At 37.5% G+C, this 15,737-nt stretch overlaps 1 pseudogene; it reads right to left on the reverse strand.

The window, feature by feature from the left end:
- Positions 1 to 1,728: 1,728 nt before the first annotated feature.
- Positions 1,729 to 9,805, reverse strand: LOC122490953 (annotated as a pseudogene).
- Between the last annotated feature and the right edge of the window lie 5,932 nt (positions 9,806 to 15,737).

The following is a 15,737-nucleotide window of genomic DNA, read 5'->3' on the forward strand; positions in this document are numbered from 1 at the left end:
CAGATTGGATATTTTTCTTCTTTTCTTGGTGATATTTCCCTCTGTTATTTCCAGATTTTTAATAAAAATTCGGTGTTGCATGAAAGTTTCAAGTTAGACTGACTTTGGTGAGTATAGAAGAAATGGCTTCTGCCCATTTATGGCAGCAGCTGGAGCCACATGCACAGAGAAGAACAGCTGAAGGAAATGAGATGGTGAAAGAGAAGCAAGAATCTGAAGTAGTAGGGAAGGCACAGAAAGCAAACAGCCTTCCTCTTAAGGAGTCTTCCACAACACTGTGATGTGTATTGCATCTCCCATGAAATGAGATTTACGTGTAGTCAAGGAAGAGATGAGGGGGCTTTGGGACACTCGGGTTACACAAATATAACTAAAAAATAGAATACCGAGGCACTCTCTGAATTGTGCCAATGATAATCACCATTTGGGAACTTTGCAAACAGAATTTCCATAACTTAAGTTACTTGATATCCAAACTCCTTTATATAGAAGACATTTTTCCATGAATTCAAATATATGTTATTGGGATTGCATATTATTAAATCAGACTCTAGCAATCATATTATTAACTTTTCCACAGTTCTGTAACTCTCACTCTCAACATTTATTGTAATGTTTTTAACTCTCGATAAAAATCCACTTGAACATCTGATAAGATATTGAAGATAGTGCTGTTCCATGTGACATCATGAAGTGACCATCTATCTATCATCCCTGCGTGGCTTATGACTTCCCAGATACCAAGGTTTCTCCAAACCAGTAACAGCCATAATGTACCATGAGCTTTTATGCCATTCTCACACTGTGTATTGTACTATCTCAATCAAAGCACATTAAAGAAAAAGAGGGTGTCATTTGTAGGTAGTCAAAAGACACCTGAGAGGTCTACTAGGTTCTGAAAAATTCTGTGACACGTAAGTATCACAACCCTTTGGCTTTACTGCAGATCTGTTTCAAACAGACAGTAATATGCAGCACTCTGCTCTTATTATTATCCTGGCAAGAATGGAATTTTTAAAAGACTTAATGACTCTTACCTCACTTTTATTCACTTATTTTTAAATTAGAATGGACCCTTGAATAACACAGGGGTTAGGGACAACAGAACTCCCCCAACATGCCTTCAAAACTCTGATATAACTTTTGACTCTCCAAAAAACTTAGCTACTAATAGCCTTGTTGACCAGAAGTCTTAGTAACAAGTCAATTAACATATTTTTATCTGTAATATATGCTGTAGTGTTGCAATAAAGTAGGCTAGAGAAAAGAAAATGTCATTTAAGAAATCATAAGGAAGAGGGGCGCATGGGTGGCTAAGTCAGTTAAGTGTAGGACTCTTGATTTCAGCTCAGGTCATGATCTTGCGGTTGGTGAGTTCGAGCCCCACGTCAGGTTACATGCTGATGACTGCGGACCCTGCTTGGGATTCTCTCTCTCCTTCTCTCCCTGCCCCTCCCCACAAATTTCTCTCTCAAAATAAAAAAAATAAATTTAAAAAAAAATTGTAAGGAAGAGAAAATACACTTACAATACTCCACTGTATTTATCAAAAAATATCTCCATGTAAGTGGACTCATGCAGTTCAAACCCTTGTTTTTCAAGGGTTAACTGTACATACTTTCTTCTACCCCTCACCCCCTACTGTTATATCGCTCTGGCAGGGCTGACATAACAAAATACCACCTACTGGATGACTTAAAACAACAGAAATTAATTTTCTCACAGTTCTGCAGGTCAGAAGTCCAAGATCAAGTGTCATCAGGGTTGGTTTCTGGTGAAGATTCTCTTCCTGGCTTGCAGATGGCGTCTTCTCTTTGTTCTTGTGGGAAAGGGCCGTGAGTTCTGGTGTCTCCTCCTCTTTTTATAAGGATGCCAGCCCTAGGAGACAAGGACTCCACCTTTATGACCTCATGTAACCTCAATTACCTCCCTAAGGGCCTTGTGTCCAAACACAGTCACATCGGGGACACAGGGCTTCAACATATGAAGCCGGACACGAAGGTGTTCTGTCCATAACACTTGCGTTTGTTGAATCCTTTTTTTTTTTTTTTAAGAGACTGCTTATTTTTCATCACCCTTATTTGCATTTTCTGCTCTGTGGAGAAACAGTTCAAGACCACCAGTGGTTGCTCTTACCCATTCAGTAGGCTGAATAGTGGGAACTGAAGACCAGTCTTCGCTCCAGTCTTCCTCGAGGAACTGCTGAATATCACAGAGGACACCTGTGCTCCTCTACCCCGGCCGGCAACCTCAGGTTACGTTAGCAGAGAACACAGGACCTGGAGCAGCCCATTCGCCCTGAAACTCCTCCTTGGTCACAGCCTTCTCAACAGAGGCTTGCTCTCTTTTTTTTTTTTTTTTTTTTTCAATTCGTCAGTATCTCTGCAGAAGTAGAGCCCGGGCGTGACCTCCTGCGGCTGCTCACAGAAGATGGTGGCGCGCAGGCGCAGGCGCAGAACTTCCCCGGGGCTGGCGTCCAGCACGTCAGATTCGCTCGGTGAACCCACCCTCTGTTGCTGCGTGAGGTGACAGTGTCCACAAAACACAGAGGAGAGTGTGTTATACAGAGCAGTTGTAGGCAGGTGCATGTGAGACGCCGCTGTGAAAGGCTGGTGGTCAGCCCTGGACTCAGTAACCACGGGAGATCTCCACTCTCGGAAGGCTGCCTGGAGCTGCTTAGTGAAAGCTCCGGAAGTGAAGCAGCCAGCAGCAAGAGTGGCTCCGGGGCAAAAGAAAACTTCAGCACAGCTCGCAGGCCAGTATTCCCGGAGCATGTTACACACCGACACTGGCTGTGTGTTCAATTAACCATGGCAGGAGCTGCTAGCACCAGCTTCTCCCAGGTTCTCTTCAGATTTATGGTATAAATGCCACCACTTTCCCTTTGGTAGATGTGCTGTTCCATTTGGATGTCAAGGTTGGTGCCACGCAGGTGGGATCCTGCTAAAAGAAATTTGAAGACATGGGCGCCTGAGTGGCTCAGTAGGTTGAGCGTCCAACTTCAGCTCAGGTCATGATCTCATGGTTGTGAATTCGAACCCCACATCTGGCTCCATGCTCTCAGTGCAGAGCCCACTCCGATCTTGTGTCCCCCTCTCAGCCCCTTCCCCGCTTGAACTATCTCTCTAAAAAATAAATAAATATTAATAAAAAAAATTTTTTTTAAGACATCCACTTCCTTTTTTTGCAGGACATCCAGGGATTTGGATATCAGGGAAATTTCCCTTCATGTTATGATGGGAACCCAGAACAACACTGTATGGACTCCTCTCCAGGTAGCATGGAAAGGCTTTTTTTCTTTGTCTTTTTTTTCTCTTGTCCTTTTTTTTTTTTTTAATGAGTTATTCAATGATTTTATGGAGAAAATAGCAACAAGGCAGAAATCTACCTTCTGAAGAATTCACTTTAATCCTCTGTATGTACACAGTCTCTTTTACTGATAATGTATCCGTTTCTCTTTTTAATGTTTATTTGTTTATTTTGAGAGAGAGAGAGTGGGGTCAGGAGAGGGGCAGAGAGAGAGAGCGTGAAAGAGAACCTAAGCAGGCTCCAAGTGGTCAGCATAGACCCTGATACAGGGCTCAAACTCATGAACCATGAGGTCATGACCCAAGCTAAAACCGAGAGTTGGTCTTTTAACCGACTAAACCACCAGGCACCCCAGTATCTGTTTTATTCTTGAGTATATCTTTGTTCAGAAAGACCCTTGAATCTTCACATACTGATTTAGGAAATTGTATGATCTGAGAGTCAAACGTCACTTCTGAGTTCCTGAATAGGAACTTTAATGTCTCCGATTTAAAATCAGAGATGTTCTTTAATGTCTCTGATTTAAAATCAATAACATGGCAAAAGAAATATGCACCATTTGTTTTCCTCACATTAAAAGTGATAGGGAGGGGCGCCTGGGTGGCTCAGTCGGTTAAGCGTCCGACTTCGGCTCAGGTCATGATCTCACAGTCCATGAGTTTGAGCCCCACGTTGAGCTCTGTGCTGACAGCTCAGAGCCTGGATGGAGTCTGCTTTGAATTCTATGTCTCCCTCTGTCTCTGTTCCTCCCCCACTCACGTTCTGTCTCTCAAAAATAAATGAACATTTAAAAAAAAAACTTTAAAGGTAAAAAATAAAAGTGGTAGGGGGAAAAAAGCATATTTTAGTGATGTAATTTGAGGTTTTGGGCAGCACAACAAACACTGAGATAGCCTGTTAGAGAAAGAGTAAATATGTAAAATATAAGCAAAAAAAAAAAAAAAAAAAAAAGAAGACGAAGAAGAAAGAAAGAAAGAAAAAATAAGAAAGGAAAGAAACACAATGTATGGGTTAACTAATTACTTGAAAACACTGTAACAGCTCATTGGGCAATTTTGTAATCAGATGGGCCCAAGGGATGAATATGATCAAGTTTATAACAGTTCATTTTCTTTGAATGCAGCTGTATACAATGCCCCAGGAGATTCTAGAAGCAATGAAACTACAGAGACTCTTTTGATTAATAACATATTCAATCCCTAAAATCCATGAACAGAAACACATATTGTTATGCCTTCGAGGGTATCCATAGATGCTATGGAGCCCCTTCTGGAGAGAGAGTGAAGTGGCTGGAAACCTCCTGTGAATGGTCACCTTAATTGTGTTGCCTTCTTAAAGATGATCTTTTGAAAGTTTTTTTTTTTTCATTTTTTCTTTGTCTCTAAGTTCATAGGGTTAAACTATGCTGTGATTGCCATAATTATTATTTCTCCCCCAGTGATTTTATAGCCAACAAGGGAACATTAGCACCCACTGATTCCTTGTGGAAAATAATCTATTTAAAGATACTTGCTTCAGTTGAATCTTTTTTTAAATGCTTCACTCCATTATTTTATTATGTAGAAATCTGCACCAAGGCAGAATTGGAGCTTCCAAAGAATTCACTTGTCTCTGTATTTATTCCTCCCTGGAAGTCATAAGGCTCTGTTGATAGCAGCCCAGATGGGTGGTAGGGAAGCAATTATGATTAAAAACATAATGGGAATTCAGAGAGCTGCAGGATGTCTGCAAATATCAAGGATTCTTGTTAAGGGCCTAATCCCACACTCGTTATAGGACTTCTTTCTTAGGGTGTCTATCTCTCAGTAATTATGGAATTATCAAATACATATATTTAGCCAACATTTTGTGTAATATGCATAGACTGATTCAGCTGTTTGAACAGTATTTGATATATTTTGGTTAGACACAAAAACATCTGATATTATCTAAGAATCTCCTTTCCTTCAATTGAAGGAAAGTTACTTTAAAAGAATGCAGTAAACAAATTCAGTAATAGGATTTTACTCAGCAATGTCTGGCATATATAGTAAATGCAAATTTCCTTCTCTTTTATCATTTCTCCCTAAGGCCAAATGTATGTCAATTAGGGAAGGGGAGAAAAACTTACTGTAACTACAATATAAGTACTTTTAAAAAATTAAACTGATCTCTGTTCCTTTGGATATTTTTGAAAGGAAGGGAATAAATAATATCTAAAATAAAGTAAAATTTAGATTTTAAAACATAATACGTACCTCAGAGAATATGGTTCTTTGGGGCCTGAGTGGTCCCGTTTTATAGTGTTGTCATTATGTGAAAACTTGATGATGATTGTATCTCATTGATGTCAGGTGATGTAGGTGGTCAAATCAACTCTTGTTCTAAGCTAGAGAATCTTTGGGAGAATAACAACTTAGGGACAAAATGGAGTTGGGGTCAATGGTGGCTCACAAACTAATATGTTATTAAATAAATATTTGTGCAGAGAACATTCAAGGCTATACAAGGAAATATAAAAGGACAAAGGAAGTAACATGGTAATAGTCAAGAAGAGAATTTTGACTTCCATATATATTGTAGCTGCTAATAGCTTTTCAAGACTACAAGCACCTCAATGCCACGACTCTAATTTAGAGCATTGCTGGGTTATTAGCAAAGCATGGAACACCTACAAAGAATTAGTTATTGTAGGTGAGGTATTAAATCACATGTAAGTTCTGTCTTAGGAAAAATTCAGTGTGCACACAAACAAGAACAAGTATGTTTGGTGAATGTTTAAAATATCAAAGTGGGGTTAAAAAATTCTATCAGAATTCAGGGGCACCTGGGTGGCCCAGGCAGTTGAGCAACCAACTTGATTTCAGCTCATGATCCCAGGATCATGAGATCAAGCCACATTGGACTGCATGCTGAGCTTGAAGACTGCTTGGGATTCTCTGTCTTCCCCTCTGCCTCTGCTCCCCTCCACTCCTGCATGTGCATGTGCATGTTCACGCTCCGTCTCACTCTCTCTCTCAAACAAAATAAATAATTTTTAAAAATTTGTAAAAAGTTCTATCAGACTTCCGAAGAAGTATATACTATATAGCTAGAGATACTGAAGGATTAAATAATAAAGTATCATGTTAGCAATGCAAAACTGAGTCTTAATAGAGTGAAGAAAATAAGGAAGAGCTTTCCAATAAACAACAGCAGTATAAATAAGGGAAATTGCCAAAGGATTGGGATGATTCCACAGAACAAGGAACTGTTGAACAGAAGGCTGGAAGGAAGGTGGGATCCAGGGCATATACAATACATGGGATTTCTTTTCCTTTCCTTTTCACATTTTCTTCCTTCTTTCCTTCCTTCCTTCCTTCCTTCCTTCCTTCCTTCCTTCCCTCCCTCCTTCCTTCCTTCCCTCCTTCTTTCCTTCCTTCCTTCCTTCCTTCCTTCCTCCCTCCCTCCCTCCTTCCTTCCTTCCCTCCCTCCCTCCTTCCCTCCTTCTTTCCTTCCTTCCTTCCTTCCTCCCTCCCTCCCTCCCTCCCTCCCTCCCTCCCTCCTTCCTTCCTTCCTTCCTTCCTTCCTTCCTTCCTTCCCTCCCAGTTTGGAGTTGTTCCAGTTACAATAGCTATATAGCACATGAATCTAAACTTTAGTTACAGCTTAAAAGAACCATTTCATTACTCTTAGGGATTTTGTAGCTCAGGAATTCAGACAGAGAACAGAGGAAGTGGCTTGTTCCTGCTCTACCATATCTGGAGCCTCATTTGAGAGGTTTTGAAGGCTAGGATGATTTCATAAGTGGGGGCCGGCATCATCTGGAGGCTTGTTCATTTACTTGTCTGGTGCCTGGACAGGACATTCTGAAGAACAGGACTGTGACTGAGCGTCCATGTGTGGCATCTCCATGTGGCTTGGCTTCCTCACAGTATGCTGGCTCTTGGATTGTTGGACTTTTTACAGGATGTATCAGGGCTCCAGAAGAGTTCCAGCAAACAAGTTGGAAGCTGTATGCCCTTTTATGATCCAGCCTCATAAATCATATGTCATTTTTACTCTATTGGTTGAAGTTTTTCCATACCTTTCAAGATTCAAAAGGAGGAGACATACAGTTCATTTTTTAATAACAGGGTTATCAATAAATTTAGGGATACTTCTTTTGTTTTATTTTTGGGGGGAACATTTTCAAATGTTCATATGTATGAATGATTATTCATATGAATGAATGAATTGAATAAGTGATCTATAGATAAAATATATTTCTAAGAAATATACACTGATAACTGATCTCAAGATAAAGTCATGTTAGAATATATAAGAGAATTAAAATATAGAATCTTCTGAGACTCTCTCTAAAAAAAGGCATTATATTAAGTGCCCCTTCTCTGCTCATGCTCTCTGCCCCTCCCCCGCTCATGCTCTGTCTCTCTCTCTCTGTCAACAATAAATAAACATTAATTTTTTTTTTTTTAAATAAGAACGGTTCCCAGATCACCTTATCAGGGCATTTCCGAATACTGTTTAGAAAGCCTCTACAAAACTTCTTTTTTTTTCTTTTGACACACAAAATTTAAACTTAGGCCAGTTCTTCCAAGCCACTTTAAAATGTGTGATGAATATTCAGAATTCCTTCTTCCTCAATGTAGTGACTCTTACCTTTTTGTCTTCTTGGATCTCTTTAAGAATGTAATGAAAGCTAAGGACACTTTTCATAGAAAAAAAAAGCACATACACATGAAACAGAAGGTGATCTCACTGTGGTCCCTGGCTCCTTGGTCCCCTGAAGTCCTTCCATGCACCCCAGATTGAGAACTTTATAGTAATCCAAACATAGTTGTTTGCAACATAAGACTCAAATTTTAATTTGAAATTCATGAATTCCAAGTGGTTATGGAGTTTGATAAATCATTCTTTACCATTGCTAATATCATGAAGGGAAAACTTCAAACCGATTTGATTTCACAGGCCATGTGTAAATATTGATTTCAGCCCTGCCACATAGCCTCTCTGCTCACTGAGTGAAGAGACTATTCGGCCCACATTTCAAGGTGAGACTTGTCTACCCCAGTGATAAATACTGAAAACAAGACACATGGGATCCAGCTGTCTCAAACCAAATCCTAGGCTTCTCCTATATGCATCCAAAAGATTAGTTAAATAAGATTGGTAGTTCTGCATGTGGTGATGGTTCCCTTATTTCCACAGACTTGAAACTAGAACTTATCTGAAGTTTCCAAATCTATGTTGAAAGGAAGAGGATTCTGAAAGCCCCTGACTTTTTAAGGTAAATATTTAAGTCTAAATATAGTTTCAATAGTGATAGCTTATTTTCTGTAAATGCAAAATGTATTAAAAACCCTATACTCTAATAAAGCAAAAATGGAATGTTTTATTTTTTTCTGTTTAGGCAATGCATTGGCCCTACTCTCAAATTTTTTATTTTTTTAACATATTTATGTACTATCTTTTTAGAGACGGTTCATGTTCAGATTGACTATGACACACTATTCCCATTAAATATAATGCTTACTTCTTTGTTACATTTTTAGAAGTTACTCCTGTATTACAGACATCATTACCTGTTACACCCTAAATGTGCTTTTTTAAATGTCTAAAAATTCATTAAAAATATAAGACAATGTTTTAAAGATGTTATTGTGTCAATAAGTAGTTTTCAATAATGAATATTATTTGTCTTCAAAAGTGTATTACTTTTGAAGTGTATAACATTAACATGTTATATTTCAAAACATGTTAAAAATGGAGAGGTGAGCTCAACTTTCTGTGAGATTTTTAAAGTTTTGATTCCTGGTATATAAAAATAAAACATAAGTATTTCTATCACAGGGAAATTATTAAGAATCTCTTCTAGGATTGACATCTAATTGAAAAAAAAAGTTCCATTGAAAAGTCAAATAAGTTCCATGTAAACACAAAAGAGTTACAGATATCACATAGGTTTAATATTTATGGCCCCTCAAGTTAGTCTGAGGGTGTGTGTTCAAAAACATTGCTTTATATAACATAGACAAATAATTCACTGTTTCTTTTTGATAAACTTCAGTCTGAAGTCTCTAGCCTAAGAAATTTATAATTGAAATTATTACATTGCACCAGAGTTAGGTACATGTACAACTGAATTCCAAAATGAACATTTTTTAATGTTCATCTTTTACTTCAAAAGGAAAGCCTCAAAAATTATTTGATACATGAAACTTCCTTCTGTTTAAGTGAAGATCATTGGTCTGTCAAAATATGTTCTCTTTAGACACTAAACCTTTGCTGTAAAAAAAAAAAATAGCAGTACGCATTTATTGAAAGCATACCACATGGTTGCTATTAGCTAAGTGCGTTACATGTATAATCTCTTTTAATCCTCAAAATAACACTGTCCGGGGAGTGAGGTGGTCATTTTATAGATGAAGTGAGGCTTACAGAAGCTATGTACTTCACACCACTGGCAGAAGGAGATTCGAAGCTGACTCATCCTGACTCCAAATTCTGAGCTCTTCATGCCCATCACAGACATCATGGTCTTTAATGTCTTTCCTAGTCCCACAGCTTGTGAAGTGTTGAACAAAATATAAAAAACATGGCTATCTTACTACATAAAGGCATACCATTGCAGTTACAAGCTGTGAAGCACGATTTTGCTTGGATTTAAAATTACTTACACTCTCTGTTCTCCAATTTCTACATCTGTAAGATTAGCATAATCATAATGCTAATTTCATAGATTTATTATGGGAATGAAGTAAAATCTATTCAACAGTGTATGGAAATTACTAAAAGGGAGCACTGGCAGATAATAAATATTCATAATATGTTAACAGTTAATATGATAACTACTATTATCAAATTCTCTTTGCTTTCACGTATGTCATGATGCCCTACAAAGAATGGAAAGTTTTGTCAGATAGAAATCAGATTTTATGTTTTTTTCATATCTTCTATAATGGCAAATGATTCTTGATACATAAAACTAAATATTTAGGTTGTCTTCCATCACCCTCCAAGCCAACTAATTTGAAACAAGGGGGGTGGGCATGAACATTTAGTATTGAAAAATATTTCATTCTATGAAAACACGGCCAAGGTCTAACATATTAACACAAAGAAAGAAAAGAAGGGAAAAAAAACTAGAGAAAAGAAATAAAGCCTTGGAAGCTAGATATTTACATCACCTCTATGAGTGAAAATAATAATGCCTCCTTCACAGATTCACTGCCAACACCTTTTCCTTTATCCTGGGCGTACCAAGCTGTTTACCATATGGGTGTTATTTAGCCATTTCAATTGCCCAAGACTGAACTGAATGGCACCCCCCCACACACAAATGTCCACACATTTTGTAACTTGAAATATTGAATAATGGTTATTACTATTTCAGATGAAAGACAAATGCTTTACTTTTTCATTTAAATTCTAACATTTGCCAAAACACTTCTTAAGGTTCTCTCTTAAACAACTCATGATCACTGGTTTTCATTTTATCAGGTATTTTTTTAGTTTTCAAGAAACTTAATATTTTCATCCATGTTTTTTTTTTATTCTCTTAATGAATGGCTTGGTTTTTAAGTTAATAGTTCTGCTTGCATTGTTACTTGCACTATTACAAAATATTGCTGTAAATGACTAGCAGAGTGGTCTAAAGTATATTTCCTGAGGAATAACTTTTAAGTTGTTTTAATAATATATGATTACATTACTTATCTATACCTTCCTCTAGAAAAGAGAAACTATCTTAATATGGGCCCTCAGTATTTACTAAATAGAATTCTAAACTTCCAATAAGCTAAAAATAGTAGAGTGTAGAAAGGTAACAGAAATAAGGTAGTGGAAAAAATTTGGTTATTTCAAATGTGTTAACTCCACCTTGAGAGGAGTCAGAATGGAACACTTTCTTAAAAACAAAAACCATTGATTCTTGAGATAGGACCACATAAAGCATATAACTCATATTCACTCTCAGTACCCAAAATTGTCATTTTATATCTGTTGTACTTACCCATACTTTGTGTGACTATGCGGAGAGCACTCTGAACAAAAAGCAATGCCGATCCCTGCTTGATTTAGATTAAATCACTTCACCTTTTTGACTTTTAGTTGCATTCTGTAAAATAAGAGAAATGAACTAATGATCTCTGAGTTCCTTCAAAGCTTCAGGTTTCTACCCTCCTACTTTTTTTTCTAACTTTCTATTTCTAATAGTGGGTAACTCACCATATTTTTGGTCATCTACTGGAAAGCTTAAATTTGGAGAAGGTTCTGGACTCCCTGTATCATTTGTCCATTGGCTCAGTTTCCGCCACTGACCCAAGAAACACCAGAGACTTTTACATATCAGCAGGCTTGCTAGTATGTCATTCTCCACCTATTCTCTCTTCTAAGCTAAATACAAATAAATAAAAATGTAACATCTATCTTAATGACAGCACATGAATTGCAGTCAGTGAAATACTGAATTTTAGATGTTAAAGGTTTTGATTCCAACATTCATCAAGGCTGTGTTTTGACCCAGAAAAAAAAAAAAGACTATTCATTTATTCAACTGTCTCATTTCTTCAAATACATATTCCATGAAGTCTTAAGAATAATTACTCTGGGGCGCCTGGGTGGCTCAGTCGGTAAAGCGGCCCACTTCGGCTCAGGTCATGATCTCGCGGCTGGTGAGTTCGAGCCCTGCGTCAGGCTCTGTGCTGACCGCTCAGAGCCTGGAGCCTGTTTCAGATTCTGTGTCTCGCTCTCTCTCTGATCCTCCCCCATTCATGCTCTGTCTCTCTCTGTCTCAAAAATAAATAAACATTAAAAAATTTTTAAAAAAAAAGAATAATTACTCAAAAACACAAAACTGACAAATTGTCCTCTTTATGTATTCTCTTTATATTTCTTAAATGGCTTTGGATAAAACTTCAGTTTCTAACATATCATAAGGAGGACTGATGACCAGACTCCATATCACTGCTTTTGCCATCCATTACCATCCTAGGTTTCCATCAGGCACAGAATTGATTCTGGCTCCTACACCAGCAACTGCAGTTTCTTACTTTCATTTGATGCTTCAAGCTGCTGCCTCTTCACTATGTTAATTTATACTGATTCGTTGAGCAAGCTCTTTAGGAAGCCTTCTTTTGGCTTCCTTAATGCTGCAGGATGAGACTGGGGTCCCTTCTATGGCAGGTATCAAAACATTAAACTTATCACAGTGATTCGCAAACACCTCTTCTGGTAATTTATCTCCTCTAGATTCTGAGCTATAAGAGAGTAACATTCTGAGACTAAGAACTCTGTCTTACTTATTTCTATCCCCCTCATGCTTAGTACAATGCTTGACATATAGCAAACTGGTATTAAGGGCATTATGAACACATGAATCAGTAGTAGGCATATACAAAATAGGGAAAATTGCCAGTACATGATAGATATTTGATCAATCCGTGTAATAAATACCATTGATCTGTGCTGAATCTGTAATTAAGGCATTACAACAGTAAAAAAAAAAATAATAATAGGCACCTATTTGTATTGCCAGATAATTTGACACTTAACTTGAAGAAACATTGTGACACATGGCGGATGTTTATCATCATCATGTAGAATGTTCCAGTTTCAAAGAGCATCACAAGTGATGCAACTTGAAAGTGGGAGGAAAGCTGCACATCCTTGAAGCCCCCTCCTGGGTTCTGTTGTCGGAAGGGGGTGGAACATGAGGAGAACCTGTATAGATGGCTGTGCACACTTGCCAGGGTAGCTGTGTTCAGCCACTCTCCAGTCCTGCCAAAGTGGAGGTGGTACATGGAGCATGGTCTGCAAAACAGCAGATGAGGTTGCTTTGGTCCCCATGGAAACCGGATCTCCCATTGAGAAGTAAACATGTTTGATACTTTTGTAGTCAGAACCCATCAAAAAGTGAAAAACAATCCATTTTTATTGTACTTGTATTGTCTTAAGAGAATAGACATTTTAAGATTCACTGAAGTATACAGACCTTATCAAGTGATGCCTACTTTAACCATTGACATAGGAGATTTAAAAAGCTCCTCACTTATTACCATGATTTAGCTCTCTATACAAGTCTGGAAAAGTATTTGTATTCTATCATTTTATTGGGAATGATATACGGTAAAATGACCAATATAGTCAAATGTGCATCTAAGTAAGTAATTGTTCATGCCGGATCTCCACCTACAGGCAAAGGCATCGCAGGATGACAAGATTTTTACAAAAAAAATAATGCTAAGTGTAATTTTAAAAAACAGAGTCCTTGTCATATCTATGTCCTGCCTCAATAGGAATTTTGTTATTTCTTACACATAGAAGTAATCTGATCCCACCTATACACACTAATTTTGAAAAAACTAAATGTTTGTGTCAATGATCATATATTTATGAACATGAGATATGAAACGAAAGCTTAGTTCATTAAACATTAGGATCTAAGTGACATTAAACATCTATGTATTCTAAATAATGGAACATTTTGCATAGCTTAGACAAAGAGTTAATATGATTTCCTCCCTCCCATTTTGATATACACTTTTTAGGATTGGCCAGATAAAGCAAAATAATAATAATACAATTCCCATAAATATGAATCCACCCTTTCTATTATATTTACACATGAAAGCTATAAAATTACTGTGTCAAAAACCTTCAACAGGTTTTTGTAATTCATCCCACTTGCCAATCTTATATAAAATTTTAATTTTTACATCATTTACCGAGATTGGATCCATGTGTTTCTAATATCTCATAAACACTAAGAACCCTTGTTGCTGTCTATTTACTAGGTTTGGGTAAATTTTTAAAGAGATGAATTCCAGTAATCTGTGCTGTTGTCATGGCTGATGATGATATTGTAGAAAATTTTATAATATTCTTGTTAGAAATGTCAATAGCCTTTTGTATCATGTTCCAATAAAACACAAAGTTTCAAATTTATTGCTAATATCTTAAAAAACTTTAAAAAAATGAGACTGAAAATGTAACCATCTCGCAGATAAGCACTTTTCATGTGTACATGCTGTTCTGGAACAGTATTTCAACAGGGTCTATGAAACATGAGACAAGGACAAAATCTCAGCTGCAGGGGTTTTTGACCTTGCTTAGTACTAGTATTAAAGGGGCCAGGGATAGGAATGATTTTTTTCCAGCCTATTTGCCTGAGTCTTTACAATTAGTTTCCTAATACATTGCCCTGTTCTAGTACCTTACCACCAACGCAGGCTTCAGTCAATTACATGTTCCAAAACCCTTCTCTTACCTTACTCCCTGTCTTAGTCTATTCAGACTACTTTATAAAAAATTACCATAGGTTAAATGATTTGTAAGGAACAGATATTTATTTCTCACAGTTCTGGAACCTGAGAAGTCCAAGCTTAGGGTGCCAGCAAGCAAATTCAGCATCTGATGAGAGCCCACTTTCTGGTTCCAGGACAGCTGTGAGTCTCTGGGCTCTCTTTTAAATTTTTTTTTTTTTTAACGTTTATTTATTTTTGAGACAGAGAGAGACAGAGCATGAATGGGGGAGGGGCAGAGAGAGAGGGAGACACAGAATTGGAAGCAGGCTCCAGGCTCTGAGCCATCACCCCAGAACTGGGCTGTCTTTTATAAGGCAGTAATCTCACTCGTGAGGATGCCACCCTCATGACCTAATCACCTCCCAAAGTTCCCACCTCCTAATACCATGACATTGTACATTAGGTTTCAACATATGAATTTTACGGTGAAGTAAGCATTTAGTCCAATCTGCTCTCTTACCTAACTTCTTTTTGCATCTTCAATGCATTTTAAGAAACTTTTTTTTTTACTGGCAAAGGGCATAATGAAACTAATACACTAATTACACCGTCATAGAACACTAGTATAATAAGCCATCAATTCAGTGACCTTTCCTGTTGAAGAATGTCGCCATACAATAGTGTCAAATAATAGTTTCTCAAACTGTACTGGAACATTTATGATGAGAAATTTCCTCCTTCCTCAGAAGTCCATTTTATCTTTAGATAGGGTTGACTTTTAGAAGGATCTTTCTTCTCACTTCAACTTGTTAGTTCAAGTTTATTAGTAGCACACCCTAACCAATTTAGCTAACCAGCCAGTCTCATTCATTCAGCGTTAGCTCTGTGAAAAAAACACAAGATAAACCTGTTTCTTCTCTTATCTCCCCTTTATGTATTAGAACATCAAATAGCTGCCTCTTTGTTTCACCTGTGATACATTGACTATCATATGGGTGTTTTCTACATTTGGAAAACAAAAGCAATTTCCAAACTGAGGTCAAAACTGAAAGTGTCTTCTCAACTGGCCCAAAACTCAATTGTTGTGAGTCTTAGGCCAATTCAGTTACACAGACTCCCTTATTTAAACAATTTAGGGGGTTGCTGTTTAACCATTTTATAGTCAATATCCTACTATCACCTATTGGATTGGTGAATGTCCAGTGGGGAGAGAAAATATTCACC

This window comes from Prionailurus bengalensis, chromosome C2 (assembly GCF_016509475.1).
Source record: "Prionailurus bengalensis isolate Pbe53 chromosome C2, Fcat_Pben_1.1_paternal_pri, whole genome shotgun sequence".
Lineage (NCBI taxonomy): Eukaryota > Metazoa > Chordata > Mammalia > Carnivora > Felidae > Prionailurus > Prionailurus bengalensis.